This window comes from Oncorhynchus keta, chromosome 29 (genome assembly GCF_023373465.1).
Source record: "Oncorhynchus keta strain PuntledgeMale-10-30-2019 chromosome 29, Oket_V2, whole genome shotgun sequence".
Lineage (NCBI taxonomy): Eukaryota > Metazoa > Chordata > Actinopteri > Salmoniformes > Salmonidae > Oncorhynchus > Oncorhynchus keta.
In genome coordinates, this window is record NC_068449.1 from 16,119,076 (window position 1) to 16,134,852 (window position 15,777).

At 40.8% G+C, this 15,777-nt stretch overlaps 1 long non-coding RNA gene across 1 annotated transcript; it reads right to left on the minus strand.

Moving 5' to 3' along the window:
• Positions 1-348: 348 nt before the first annotated feature.
• LOC127913417 (uncharacterized) lies at positions 349-6,292 on the minus strand. Its single transcript, XR_008085523.1, has 2 exons — positions 6,099-6,292; positions 349-805 (listed from the first exon to the last, which is right to left on the minus strand). It is a non-coding gene; the product is annotated as an uncharacterized LOC127913417 (long non-coding RNA).
• Between the last annotated feature and the right edge of the window lie 9,485 nt (positions 6,293-15,777).

A 15,777-nucleotide genomic window follows, 5' to 3' on the forward strand; every position in this document is an offset into this window, starting at 1 on the left:
CTTTGTCATTATGGGGTATTGTGTGTAAAATAATGCTGTAACATAACAAAATGTGGAAAAAGGGAATGGGTCTGAATACTTTCACAATGCACTGTATCTCTAAGGTCCCTCAGTCGAGAAGTGAATTTCAAACACAGATTCAACCACAAAGACCAAGGAGGTTTTCAAATGCCTCGCAAAGAAGAGCAAATATTTGTAGATGGGTAAAAGAAAAAGCAGACATTGAATATCCCTTTGAGTTATTTAATTACACTTTGGATGGTGTATCAATACACCAAGTCACAACCATAATACAGGCATCCTTCTTAACTCAATTGCCGGAGAGGAAGGAAACCGCTCAGCCAATGGTGACTTTAAAACAGTTAAAGAGTTTAATGGCTGTGATAGGTGAAAACTGAGGATGGATCAACAACATTATAGTTACTGCACAATAGTAACCTAAATAACAGATTGAAAAGAAGGAAGCCTGTACAGAATAAAAATAACATGCATGCCTTGCAATAAGGCACTAAAGTAAACTGCAAACATTTGGCAATTAAATTAACTTTGTCTAGAATACAAAGGATTATGTTTGGGGAAAATCCAACACATCACTGAGTTCCACTCTACAGTACATATTTTCAAGCATGGTGGTGGCTGCATCATGTTATGGGTATTCTTGTCATCAGCTTGGAGTAGGGAGATTTTTAGAATAAAAAGAAACAGAATAGAGCTAAGCACAGGCAAAATCCTAGACGAAACCCTGGTTCAGTCTGCTTTCCAAAAGACACTGGGAGACAAATTCACCGTTCAGCAGGACAATAACCTAAAACAGAAGGCCAAATATACACTTACTTAACAAGATGACAGTGAATCTCCTGAGTGGCTGAGTTACAGTTTTGACTTAAATTGGCTACAAATCAAGACTTTAAAATGACAAGACTTTAAAATGGCTGTCGGGCAATGATCAACCAACATCAAATCAAATCAAATGTTACTGGTCGCTTACACACATGCCAAGAGTGTGCAAAGCTGTCATCAATGCAAAGGGTGGCTACTTTGAAATCTAAAATCTATGTGATTCCACATGTGTTATTTCATCGTTTTGATGTCTTCACTATTATTCTACAATGTAGAAAATAGTAAAAATAAAGAAAACCCTGGAAAAGTCCAAACTTTTGACTGGTACTGTATGTATTATGTGTGTGTGACTTTCATGCACATCTGTGTGTGTAAGTGTGTGTCTGTATCAGTGTCTGCATGCATGCATGCTTAAATGTGTGTGCTGCGTGAGTGCATGTGTGTGGCGAGTGACGTATAAAAAGTTGTCTTGCCATGTCTAGACCAGAGAGACAGATAGCAGTGTATCAGGAACACAGAGCAGCATGTGGTGAGAAGGACTGGTTGGGAGGGAGGGACGGACTCTGCTTTCTCTTTTCAACTTGACACAACCAATCGAGCATGGCCCTACCCCAAACTATTGAACAAGTTGCCTTAAGGACTAGTCTACACGCTGGAGGATTAGCATGGAAGTTCTTTCTCTCGGTCTTCAAAGTCCTTTTGAAATATGAGATTCACAGTCAGCAAAGGCCCACCTCGTTCCAATACCATGATTTAGGGCATTATGGGAGAACTTTCTTCTCCATCTCTCTAAGATATAAATAACAGCTAATCTTTCTTTTCAGCCAGGAGGGACATAAATCTAATTCATCCATGAAGGACACTCAAAAATGTTTTCAGAGCAATAAAAAAAAATGTAACCTATCCTCTAGGTTTTTATTCTATAAGATAGAATCCTATACGAGTCCAATAGGACTGGTTCCAAAATCTGATATGATTTTCTATTGGTCACACACATATCCTAAGAGACTTGCAGCTGTAATTTCTGCAAAAGATGGCTCTACAAAGTATTGACTTTGGGTCTGAATGACCCCATTCATACCTCCAAAGTTGTTGCAAAATGGCTTAAGGACAACAAAGTCAAGGTATTGGAGTAGCCATCAAAAAGCCCTGACCTCAATCCCATAGAAAATGTGTGGGCAGAACTGAAAAAGCGTGTGCGAGCGAGGAGGCCTCCGAACCTGACTCAGTTACACCTGCTCTGTCAGGAGGAATGGGCCAAAATTCATCCAACTTAACGTGGGAAGCTTGCGGTAGACCACACAAAACGTTTGACCCAAGTTAAACAATTTAAAGGCAATTCTACCAAATACTAATTGAGTGTATGTAAACTTCTGACTCACTGGGAATGTGATTAAAGAAATAAAAGCTCAAATAAATCATTCTCTCTACTATTATTCTGACATTTAACATTCTTAAAATAAAGTGGTGATCCTTACTGACCTAAGGCAGGGAATTTTTTACTAGGATTAAATGTCAGGAATTGTGAAAAACTGAATTTAAAGAATCTGGTTAAGGTGTATGTAAACTCCGATCAACTGTACATGAACAAAACTTTTAAGCAATATGATTTTTTTATCATAAATACTTTTCTACAATGACACACTTAGCTAGCCACGTCGTTCCTTTCTTTTAGCATGTGCATGGAGTAAGTAGACCATCATGCTTTCTGGATATGTGTCTTTTCAGATTCCACAATTATTATTTAGTTGTGGACATTAAATTTACATTACATTTAAGTCATTTAGCAGACGCTCTTATCCAGAGCGACTTACAAATTGGTGCATTCACCTTATGACATCCAGTGGAACAGTCACTTTACAATAGTGCATCTAAATCTTAAAAGGGGGGGGGGGTGAGAAGGATTACTTATCCTATCCTAGGTATTCCTTAAAGAGGTGGGGTTTCAGGTGTCTCCGGAAGGTGGTGATTGACTCCGCTGTCCTGGCGTCGTGAGGGAGTTTGTTCCACCATTGGTGGACACTACAATACATCACTGCACTCCCTTTCTTATTATTGGTTCTCAAAATCAAGTTACCTTGATGGTGGAACCGTGTGTTTTGGGAGTTGATTTATTGAAATATTTAGCGAACTCCATGACAGTAGCTAAAGCAAGGGCTATAGCAGCACACAAGTAGACTACAAATGCATGCTGGGCCGGGCATGCCCTGATTTCGTGAAATGGGCACTACTGGAGTGAAATTGGAGCAGGCAAGAAGGCAGATGCTCCAGCCTTTGGGAAACTCGCTCCACGCTCCAGTCAAATTGGGCACGCTCAGCTCTAGCTCCGTTCCAGTCACATACTCTGGTAGGTAGTAAGTTTTATGCTTAGATATTCAACATATCCCAAACTGTTTATTGATTTGGACACTTCTAAACAGTGTTTTGACATTTTAGCGAGCAGGCCTTTCTAATCGACCCGGCCCGGGTATCCTGGAAGGATATTGACCTTATCCAGTCAGTAGAGAATGCCTGGTTATTCTTTAAAAGTGCCTTCCTCCCCATCTTAAATAAGCATGCCCCATTCAAAAAAAATTTGAACCAGGAACAGATACAGCCCTTGGTTCTCTCCAGACCTGACTGCCCTTGACCAGCACAAAAACATTCTGTGGGGTTCTGCATTAGCATCAAATAGCCCCCGTGATATGCACATTTTCAGGCTAGCTAAGGCTAGCTTTTTCAAGCAGAAATTTTTATTCTGTAGCACAAACTCAAAAAGGTTCTGGGACACTGTAAAGTCCATGGAGAATAAGAGAACCTCCTCCCAGCTGCCCACTGCACTGAGGTTAGGAAACACTGTCACCACCGATAAATCCACTGCAATTGAGAATTTCAATAAGCATTTTCTACGGCTGGCCATGCTTTCCACCTGGTTACACCTACCCCGATCAACAGCCCTGCACCCCCCACAACAACTCGCCAAAGCCTCCCCATTTCTCCTTCACCCAAATCCAGATAGCTGATGTTCTGAAAGATTAGTCTGAGATTCCCAAAGATTGGAAAGCTGCCGCGGTCATCCCCTTCTTCAAAGGGGAAGACACTCTAGACCCAAACTGCTATAGACTTATATCTATCCTACCCTGTCTTTCTAAGGTTTTCGAAAGCAAAGTTAAACAGATTACCAACCATTTCAAATCCCACCTTACCTTCTACGCTATGCAATCTGTTTTCAGAGCTGGTCATGGGTGCACCTCAGCCACGCACAAGGTCCTAAACAATATCATAACCTCCATCGATAAAAGACATTACTGTGCAGCCGTATTCATCGACCTGGCCAAGGCTTTCGACTCTGTCAGTCACCACATTCTTATCGGCAGACTCAACAGACTTGGTTTTTCAAATGATTGCCTCGCCTGGTTCACCAACTACTTCTCTGATAGAGTTCAGTGTGTCAAATCAGAGGGCCTGTTGTCTGGACCTCTGGCAGTCTCTATGGGGGTGCCACAGGGTTCAATTTTCTGTCCGACTCTCTTCTCTGTATACATCAATGATGTCGCTCTTGCTGCTGGTGATTCTCTGATCCACCTCTACGCAGACGACACCATTCTGTATACCTCTGGCTCTTCTTTGGACACTGTGTTAACTAACCTCCAGATGAGCTTCAATGCCATACAACTCTCCTTCCGTGGCCTCCAACTGCTCTTAAATGCAAGTAAAACGAAATGCATGCTATTCAACCGATCACTGCCTGCACCCGCCCGCATCACTACTCTGGACGGGTCTGACCTAGAATATGTGGACAACTACAAATACCTAGGTGTCTGGTTAGACTGTAAACTCTCCATCCAGACTCACATTAAGCTTCTCCAATCCAAAATTAAATCTGGAATTGGCTTCCTATTTCGTAACAAAGCATCCTTCTCTCATGCTGCCAAACATACCCTCGTAAAACTGACCATCCTACCGATACTCGACTTCGGCGATGACATTTACAAAATAGTCTCCAACACTCTACTCAACAAATTGGATAATATATGCAGTCTATCACAGTGCCATCCGTTTTGTCACCAAAGCCCCATATACTACCCACCACTGTGACCTGTATCCTCTCGCTGGCTGGCCCTCGCTTCATACTCGCCGCCGAACCCACTGGCTCCAAGTCATCTACAAGTCTCTGCTAGGTAAAGCCCCGCTTTATCTCAGCTCACTGGTCACCATAGCAGCACCCACGCGTAGCACGCGCTCCAGCAGGTATATCTCACTGGTCACCCCCAAAGCCAATTCTTCCTTTGGCCACCTTTCCTTCCAGTTCTCTGCTGCCAATGACTGGAACAAACTGCAAAAATCACTGAAGTCGGAGACTCATATCTCCCTCACTAGCTTTAAGCACCAGCTGTCAGAGCAGCTCACAGATCACTGCACCTGTACATAGCCCATCAGTAAATGGCCCAACTACCTCATCCCTACACTGCAATTTATTTATTGATTATTTATTGATGCTCCTTTGCACCCCAGTATCTCTACTTGCACATTCATCTTCTGGACATCTACCATTCTAGTGTTTAATTGATATATTTTAATTACTTCCCCACCATGACCTATTTATTGCCTTACCTCTTTTATCCTACCTCATTTGCACACATTGTATATAGACTTTTTCTACTGTATTAATGACTGTATGTTTGTTTATTCCATGAGTAACTCTGTGTTTTTGTATGTGTCGAACTGCTTTGGGTCGCAGTTGTAAATGATAACTTGTTCTCAACTAGCCTACCTGGTTAAATAAAGGTAAAAATAACATTTAAAAAATAGAACAATTAGGCTATTATTCAAAAGTTATGGTCAACGGACACAGCAATATATATATATATATATATGCCATATGCCATTTATATGCCAATAGCATTACTTTCAACTTAGGTTTCAGAAATATAAATGGAACTTTCAACATAAATTTCCAATAGTATTTTACTTAATTAGGTAACAATTGCTGAATGAGTCCAAAAACGTGATGTGATTTATTTATTTAGATGATCTACCAGAAATCATGAAAACAGGGTTGACTTGCCTATAATAAGGCACATACAGTACCAGTCAAGTTAGACCACACCTACTCATTCAAGGGATTTTCTTTATTCTTACAATTTTCTAGCATTTAGTAACCAAGTGTTAAGAAAATCTAAATCTATTTTATTTTCTTCAAAGTAGCCACCCTTTTGCCTTGATGACAGCTTTGCACACTCTTGGCATTCTTTCAACCAGTTTCATGAGGTAGTTACCTGGAATTATTTTCCAACAGTCTTGAAGGAGTTCCCACATATGTACTTGTTGGCTGCTTTTCCTTCACTCTGCGGTCCAGCTCATTCCAAACCATCTCAACTGGTTTGAGGTTGAATGATTGTGGAGACGCAGCACTCAATCACTCTCCTTGGTCAAATAGCCCGTACACAGTTTGGAGGTGTGTTTCGGGTCATCGTCCTGTTGGAAAACAAATGATAGTCCCAATAAGCGCAAACCAGATGGGGTGGAGTTTCGCTGCTGAATGCTGTGGTAGCCATGCTGGTTAAGTGTACCTTGAATTCTAAATAATTCACCAACATTGGCACCAACAAAGCACCCCCACACCATCACATCTTCAAGGTGGGAACCCCACATGCAGAGATCATCCGTTCACCTACTCTGCGTGTCACAAAGAGTCATCAGACCAAAGGACAGATTTTCTAAAAAACAGTTATTGCTTTGTCATTATGGGGTGTTGTGTGTAGATTGATGAGTGGAAAAAAATATTTAAACAATTTTAGAAAAAGGGTGTAACATAACAAAATGTGGAAAAGGTCAAGTGGTCTCAATACTTTCCAAATCCACCGTATGTTGTCTAGTAAATTATAGGCAGAATAGACTAAACAATGGGAACTCCAAACCACCCATTTTATAAAATCAAATTATAATCTAACTCATAAATGCCAAGTCCTCAGGCTGTATACTCCAATAATACATATGAGTTAACAGGCAGATTTACTAGATAGGAGGTTCAACAAACAACAGTAACTTATGCTCTAGGTTATTTACTTACTTATTTGCTACTGCAACGTCATTGTTGGTTTGGTCATTACACATTTTCCCAGTGAAGTCTTAGCACTGGCATGCATCAATTACATGAAATTCACTTTATTGAAATTATCTCAGCGTTTGAAATCCACTAAAACACCTAGAGCTCGTCAGCTGCCATCCCAAATGTTCTATTTATTTACCTCATCTGAGCATCATTTCATTTCATTTCATTGTAATTTATACGAGAGAGGTATTCAGAGTTTAACCTCTTAACTGTAATGTCAAAAATGTAGATTTCCGCCTAAATAGACACACCCAAAAGGAACTGCTTTTAAAGTGTTTGGCATATGTGCACAGTAGATGGGGGAGTCCTAAGTGCAGTCAAGCTAAATGTAAATTAAACTGACATGCTGCTTTACAAATGTTGGGAAGGCACACGTTGGTTAATACAAAAGTGGCAAATTCATAAAAAATGCTAAATGTGATGCAAAATCCAATGAGCAGAACAGTACATTGATTAGTGAAAATGTATTTGTCTAGAAATGAATGCAACACATGCAGGCACGCACATATTATAGACCTACAGTACAGGAGCGTTAGAACATATGTTTGAAACTGGGGGGATCTCATAGTATGGCAAATTGCTTTCACATGATTGAAAATAAGAGTGGATAACACGAATATGGAGTTGAACGCTTACCCAAATCACTGCTCTAATAATGTCACTGCACAAGAGGAGGGAGCTAGATGAAAGGCAACAAGAGAAAAATGTTAGAGAAATGTACATTGAGTACAGAGTGAGTTTATTTTCATAGGAGTATGAAAATAACAGCTGCTGTCTGTCATAATAAGGGGCAGAGGTGTATAGCCCATTATAGTCGGTCACACAGGAGGTGTTCTTCCTAGCACAACATGAACATCATTTTCCATTCAGTGGTCCATGCTGCAGCATATCAAACAACTCATATAGAGAAGGCAGACTGGCTCAGTCATCGTTGGAGCCCTTGTTCAGACAGATTATCTCTGGAGGTCCAGGGTTTAAATGGGGGTTACCAGAAGGTGAAGTGTGTGGTAGTGGAAAAACTAACGGCCTCTCTCTGGGGCGCCAGGCGGAATGTTTTGCAGTGTGGATTCTCTCACCAGACAGACAGAAAGACACACAGACAGACGGGGGTCTGGGAAGTGGTGGCGAAAGAGAGAAGCCTTGAAATAAAATCAGGGGTGATTCCGTGTGAAAGCTGCACTTAGCATCCCTGTATCTCACTGGCTGAGGGGACTGGTGAGACAGCAGAGGAACAGGGACACCTAGTGCCGAGAAACAGAGGCACCTGAGCAGCTCTTCACTGGGCTTTATGGGCCCTGATATCACTAGCACACTAACGTTGATCGAGAAATCGAAACCCATACTGTCCAAGCTGCTCTTGCCAAGATTAAGCTTAACTGCACTTTTAAGACCAATATTTGATGGTGATATTTTACTTGTGCGCCAACAATGATCAGGGAGGGATTCTCTCACTAACTAACATTTGGGTTCTCTCCCACTGTTTCTAACCAGACCTGACTTCCTCTATGGCCTGTCTGTTGGGTCCCTGTCTGTGTGTGTTCAGTTGATAATGGTTACTGTGTTACTTTGTTTTCTTTAGCGACTGGCTACTTCTCACCCCAGGTATCCTCTGTGACCCTTGAACTCTTAGGAGGGTAAAGTACCAAAAATAACAAATAGAAGCCCAGTTTAATAGTACATATGTCACTGTCGCACCATCCTTTCGTCTCTTGTATTTTGTGTATCTTAATAAAAGGTAACGATGTCAGAGACCACTGGCCAGCTTAGTGTCCTGTCCACACACCTCATTCTGTGGCTCAGTGTTTTCCGCTGCAGTCATTTGACTGTGGTGCTGCGCCACAGCAAAATCATTGCCGCCACTCCCCAAAAATATGAAACATGAAATATTTCTGTGGAGGTGCACTTTGAACAGAACAGTCCACACTTACTTTTCCTCTGAAGCAAAATGAGTAAAGAACAGAAAAATCTGACAACCCCATTATAGGATAGTTATTCACCTGTATTTACATAGTCAGCTTGTTGTTGTGTGTTCTATGTGAGAGAAATATTCCTCTCAAAGCACATTTAGGAGTAGGTTAGGAGTTAGGGTTACCATAGGGAGGGAAACCTGCATTGTGACAAGCAGTCAATGCACAACAATTCTTGCAATCATGTGAAAACAGCCGTTTCTATGGCCTTTGTTAAAAAGAGGGGGATCCCAGCTTTCCATTCATACTTTATTTATTTTTTAAATCCTAAATATGAGTGAACTGCACCATTCTAAACCCAGTTTTTAGCAGCTTCATAGCTAAATGTAAAACAGTTCAATTGTAGGGTAACTTGGGGTAAAATGCCACCTTTACCTCAAAATCTGCAATGAAAAATTGCAATGAAAAATATTATATTTTTAGTTGAGCAAGAGTAGTGGCAACCAGGGAAAGAGTAGGGGGGAAATTATTTGACATGAAGTGGTTTCTGTGAGAAGTACAGGCAGGGGTTGTGTTAATCTGGGTAGTGGTTTACCCCAAGTTACCCTAGCAGATAGGCCTACATTATATTCACTGTGTTTATGCATGTTTTTTGGGGACATAAAATGCACCATAAGTGCTAACTAGTTAAAATATTATATTTGGGACCTAGCTAATGATTAGCCCAATAGGGTAAATGCAGACAGGCAAAACCCATGCTTCAGCGTATTTATTTATCGCCACTATGCTGCATCAGTTGGGCTACAGGTGATCATGCTTATTGCTAATGGCATACCTGATAATATGGACCATGCATAGGCTATATGTATGGTCAAATTTGTTAAAATAATTGGAAATAATTTTACCATAATGTTATTCGGCTCATTTCCTTGGTGTCCACATCAAAATCCTTCAACAACAAACTAGAATGGTCCATACACACCAAGACAGTCATGAAGAGGGCACGACAAAGCCTATTCCCCCTCAGGAAACTAAAAAGATTTGGTATGGGTGCTGAGATCCTCAAAAGGTTCTACAGCTGCAACATCGAAAGCATCGCTGGATGCATCACTGCCTGGTACGGCAATTCCTAGGCCTCCGAAAAATGTATTTTTACGGTTCTTTTATTTCTTTACTTACCTACACACACATACTTATTTTCTCCGCACTATTTGTTAGAGCCTGTAAGAAAGCATTTCACTGTAAAGTCTACACCTGTATTCAGCGCACGTGACAAATAAACTTTGATTTGATTTGTGGAGGTGGAAATATACTTTAGATGGTGTCAGCATAATTTTATTTTCATTCATGTTGGAGTAGAATTTCCTTTTTAAAAAGGCACTAGAATTGAACTTCTCACTCTTTACACATAACATTTTTGCAGAGGAAACACTGCTGTGGCTAGAATAACTCAATTGGTTATTACGACCAATCCAGAATTTTAGCAAATACAAGACAGCAGCAGATCAATCTCCACTTCGACTTTCTCCCTCCTCTTTGTTGGATAAACTCAACATCTGTGAGCCGCACTCCCAAGTTCCTCCATAAAATGCTTCAAGCAGTTCCTCTGTCTGGCTTGACCAAAAGCCTGTGTAGGTTTATTGACTTCCTGTCTTGAGAGGGAAGAAATGCACAGGATCCAGAACTACCGGCTGCTGCTTACTACTAATCCGTATAGACATTAGTTGACAACTCAAACAAATGTAAATCAAAACTAGACATTGAACTGACGTCTGTGCCCAGCAGGTAGTTATTCTGGTTCTCGCCCTTATGTGTTTTTAGACTGTTTCTAGCTGTTCTCCACATGACACTGATTGTAATAGAATACTCTACTGATGCCAAGGAAATACATTAAGTGTGTGTGGTATGTACAGTATATACACATTAAAATGTGTGTGTATGTGTGAGCACACATTTATGCATGTGTGTGGTCCCGTACTTTGTCAAATCAGTGCATGCATTAACTTATCTGAGAGTTTAAGTAATCGGAAAACAGGGCCTCCCAAGTGGCGCAGTGGTCCAAGGCACTGCATCACAGTGCTAGAGCATCACTACAGACCCAAATTTGATCCCGGGCTGTATCACAACCGGCTGTGATCGGGAGACCCATAGGGTGGCACACAATTGGCCCAGCGTTGTCCTGGTTAGGGGAGGGTTTGGCCAGGGGGGCTTTACTTGGCTCATCGTGCTCTAGCAACTCCTTGTGACGGGCCGGGCGCCTGCAGGCTGACCTCGGTCGCCAGTTGAACGGTGTTTCCTCCGACACATTGGTGCGGCTGGCTTCCCTGTTAAGTGGGCGTGGTAAAGAAGCGCAGTTTGGCGGGTCACATTTCGGAGGACGACCTTCACCTCCCGAGCCCGTTGGGGAGTTGCAGCAATGAGACAAGATTGAAATTGGGGAGAAAAAGGAAACAACCAAAAAAAATATATATACACAATATATAAGGAAGTTTGTGTTTGTAGTTTCCGAACACTTCATGGACAATATAACATTTCTCCAACAACCTGAGCCAGCTGTAAAAGTATCACATTTCATGACATACAACAGCTATTGACAGTGTTTTCTGTAATCAGCATGAAACTAAATCTACATTCACCTCTGCTTCCCTCCCTGGTATTGTCCAGCAATTTCACAATCACCACCAGAAACAACTGAGATAACATTAATTGGATGAAGATTGATGAGCATGACACAGTCAAAACAGACTGCATACAGTATAGCTGCAACACCTATTCTCCCTTCTTAGACATGTCTCATTGGCAGCTCTTTAGAGATGCTAACATCTCCTCCCTCCGGTGTCATCAGGAAGTCTGACCTCTGCAAGACAGGAGCTGTGTTGGAATACTCATACTACCCACACTAACCGTAGTATTTGGGACGTGAATTGAGTATATAGTGTGCTTATTGGTAATAGTATGGATATAGTTAGTATGCCAAAAGTTCTTGGATGTCATACTAAATTCGCCAAAATATGAAGTTTACACGCAGAGGACACTATTTCCGTACTTTAGGTTCCTTAATGCAATTCTTCAGGAAATGGGTGTTTCTTCACATAGTTTTCAGATTTGAAGAAAATGTAGGAAAATATGCAGCCGAAGTCAACGATAGCGGATAGAAATGTATTGCTTTAACTAATTATCAGAAAAGTTCAAATGTTGAGCAATGGATTATTTTCCATTAAGTTACCTTACATGTTATGTTGGCTGACAATTTGTTAGCTACGCTGTCCTTACAAACCACATCATTACAGCAGTATGTACCGGTATGTTAGCTAGCTACCTAACGTTAGTCGGCTACTTATACATCAAACTTGCCAGTCTACTAACTATAGGCTATCTAACCTACTAGCCAATGTTTATTGACTTGATTATTCCTGTCATTCTTAGCTTAGCTAAATGGTATAGTTGTTGTGCGTTCTCAGTGGATTCTTTCGTAAACTCCGATTTCAGAGCACTCACGTCTTGTACCAGAGCACAGAATAATGAATTTACGACCGCTCAACACCGGTTGAATATGGCCAGTGTCAGTTAACTTCTGCAAAAAAAAACGTAATTAACACAATTAGTCACCAACGCTCTGGATAACTTGAAAACCGCCTAACCAGCTCTTCTAGGGTGAGAAAAATGGTCAGAGTGGTCACTCTCATTTGTGTCTGGAAGTAGCTAGCTAACGTTAGCTTGGGTGCTTGACTGCCGTTGTAAGGTCAGAACGCTCAAATCAACCCTACTCCTCGGCCTGAACGTCCTTTGTGCGCTCCGAGAGCGAAACGCTCTGAATTTCTGACAACGCTTTGAATTTACGAGCGCACTCTGGCACTCCAGATTGAATTTAAGAACACATCCGAAGTCGTAAAATGTCTAACTAGTCATTTGTTATGCTAACTAGCTAGCAAGAGGTTGCATAGCAACAGCATCAACTTCCAGTAGACCAGCGAAGAGCAAGTACGCTCAACTGAAAGGATACTGTTCCGTTTACAGTATACTAAAATTAACTAATATTATATACTGATTAAGTATGTAATATACAGTATGTTAGTATGGGTATTTAAACACAGCTAGTGTGAGTGATATCAAGGTGTCATGAGCTCTGCACTCAGGGAAGCTCAGCAAACGTATTTGCAATTCTAGAGGTACCTTGTCAGGCCTGGGCAGTTCCAGTCCTTGGGTGCCTGATTGGTGTCACACTTTTCCCCCATCCCAAGAAAATACAGTTGATTTAAACTAACTAATTATTGGAGTCAGGTGTGTTAGCTGGGGCAAAAGTGTGACATCAATCAGGCCCCTGAGGAATAATTTTACACGCCCAATTTTTCAGTTTTTGATTTGTTAAAAAAGTTTGAAATATCCAATAAATGTCGTTCCACTTGTTGTTGATTCTTCACAAAAAAATACAGTTTTATATCTTTATGTTTGAAGCCTGAAATGTGGCAAAAGGTCGCAAAGTTCAAACCATACTACTGCACAGACGGGGAAACATTACGATTTAAGAGGGTTGAAAGCTAATACACAGCAAATTATGTTATATACCGTTTAGACCTACAGTATTTCCTTAATGAAATGACTATCAACAGCAAACAATGTTGAGCATTACGAGGTGGGTTGACATAACGGTTAAAGATTTTTATCAACTCTTAGCAACACACAAGATGTAACATCGACCCTGAAGACACGGTGAAGTATGACAACATAACTACAATAAATTAACACACAGTCATGATACATTCCACAACAAGATTGCTTCGATCACAATGACTGTGATATGTTCCGGGTAGACTCAGATAATAACATTGACGTATACGCTGACTCAGTGAGTGAGTTTATAAGGAAGTGTTGAGGAGGTGTTGTACCCACTGTGACTATTAAAACCTTCCCTAACTAGAAACCGTGGATTGATGGCAGCATTCGCCCAAAGCTGAGAGGCGGCTGGAAATATGACCGAATACAAACAGTGTAGTTATTCACTCCATTAGGCAATCAAACAACCAAAGTGTCAGTATAGAGACAAAGTGGAGTCGCAATTCAACGGCTCAAACACGAGATGTATGTGGCAGGGTCTACAGACAATCAAGGATTACAAAAAGAAAACGGACATCGACGTCTTGCTTCCAGACAAATTTGAGGACAATATAGTGCCACCGACGCGCCCGCTACCAAAAGACTGTGGGCTCTCCTTCTTGGTGGCTGACTTAACTTCTTATGGCTTGGGGGCAGTAGTGAGTAGCTTGGATGAATAAGGTGCCCAGAGTAAACGGCCTGCTCCTCAGTCTCAGTTGCTAATATATGCATATTATTATTAGTATTGGATAGAAAACACTCTGAATGATATCTGTGAGTATAACAGAACTGATGGCAGGCAAAAACCAGAGACGAAATCAAAACAGGAAGTGAGAAATCTGAGGTTGGTAGATTTTCAACACAGTTCCAATTGAAATCCCATTGAGATATGAAGTTGCACTTCCTAGGGCTTCCACTAGATGTCAACCGTCTATAGAAATTTGAATGAGGCGTCTACTGTGTTGTGGGACTGAGTAAGAGCAGAATGAGCCATGTGTCTGGCAGTAAGCCATTTCCTGGTCACGCGCATTCCACATGATATCCACTTGTGTTCCATTGCTCCTCAAGACACAAAGGAATTCTCCAGTTGGAAGTTTATTGAAGATTTATGATAAGAACATCCTAATGAGTGACTCTGTACTTAGTTTGAAATGTTTCTTCGACCTGTAATATAACTTTTTGAAGTTTTTGTCCAAAGTAACGCTCAACCAGAACGAGCGTTTGGATATGTATACCAAACGTGCTTACAAAAGGAGGTGTTTGAACATAAATAACGGACATTATCGAACAAAACAAACATTTAATGTGGACCTGGGATTCCTGGGAGTGCATTCTGATGAAGATAAGGGAGTGCATTCTGATGAAGGTAAGGGAATATTTATGATGTCATTTCTGGTTTCTGTTGACTCCAACATGGCGGCTAATTTGACTATTGTTCTGAGCGCCGTCTCAGATTATTGCATGGTTTGCTTTTTCCGTAACGTTTTTTTGAAATCTGACATAGCGGTTGCATTAAGGAGAAGTATATCTATAATTCCATGTGTATAACTTGTATTATCATCTACATTTATGATGAGTATTTCTGTTGAATCAATGTGGCTATGCAAAATTACTTGATGTTTTTGGAACTAGTGAACGTAATGCGCCAATGTAAACTCAGATTTTGATATAAATATAACTTTATCAAATGAGTGCATGTATTGTGTAACATGTATTGTGTAAATATGCACTTTATCAAACAAAACATACATGTATTGTGTAAAATGAAGTCCTATAAGTGTCATCTGATGAAGATCATCAAAGGTTAGTGATTAACTTTATCTCTATTTGTGCTTTATGTGACTCTGGCTGGAAAAATGGCTGTGTTTTTCTGTGGCTTGGTGGTGACCTAACATAATCGTTTGTGGTGCTTTTGCTGTAAAGCATATTTGAAATTGGACACTGTGGTGGGATTAACAACACTATTACATTTAAAATGGTATGAGATACATGTATGTTTGAGGAATTTTAATTATGAGATTTCTGTTGTTTTGAATTTGGCGCCCTGCACTTTCACTGGCTGTTGTCATATCATCCCGTTAACGGGATTTCAGCCCCAAGAAGTTTTTAAAAGTGTTAACCCTCGCAAGGCTGCTGGCCCAGACAGAATCACTTGATGCGTCCTCAGAGCATATGCATATGCATTCAATCAATCCCTATCCCAGTCTGCTGTCCCCACATGCTTCAAGATGGCCACCATTGTTCCTGTTTCCAAGAAAGCTAAGGTAACTGAACTAAATGACTATCGCCCTGTAGCACTCACTTCTGTCATCTGTCATCATTTGAGTGACTAGTCAAGGATCA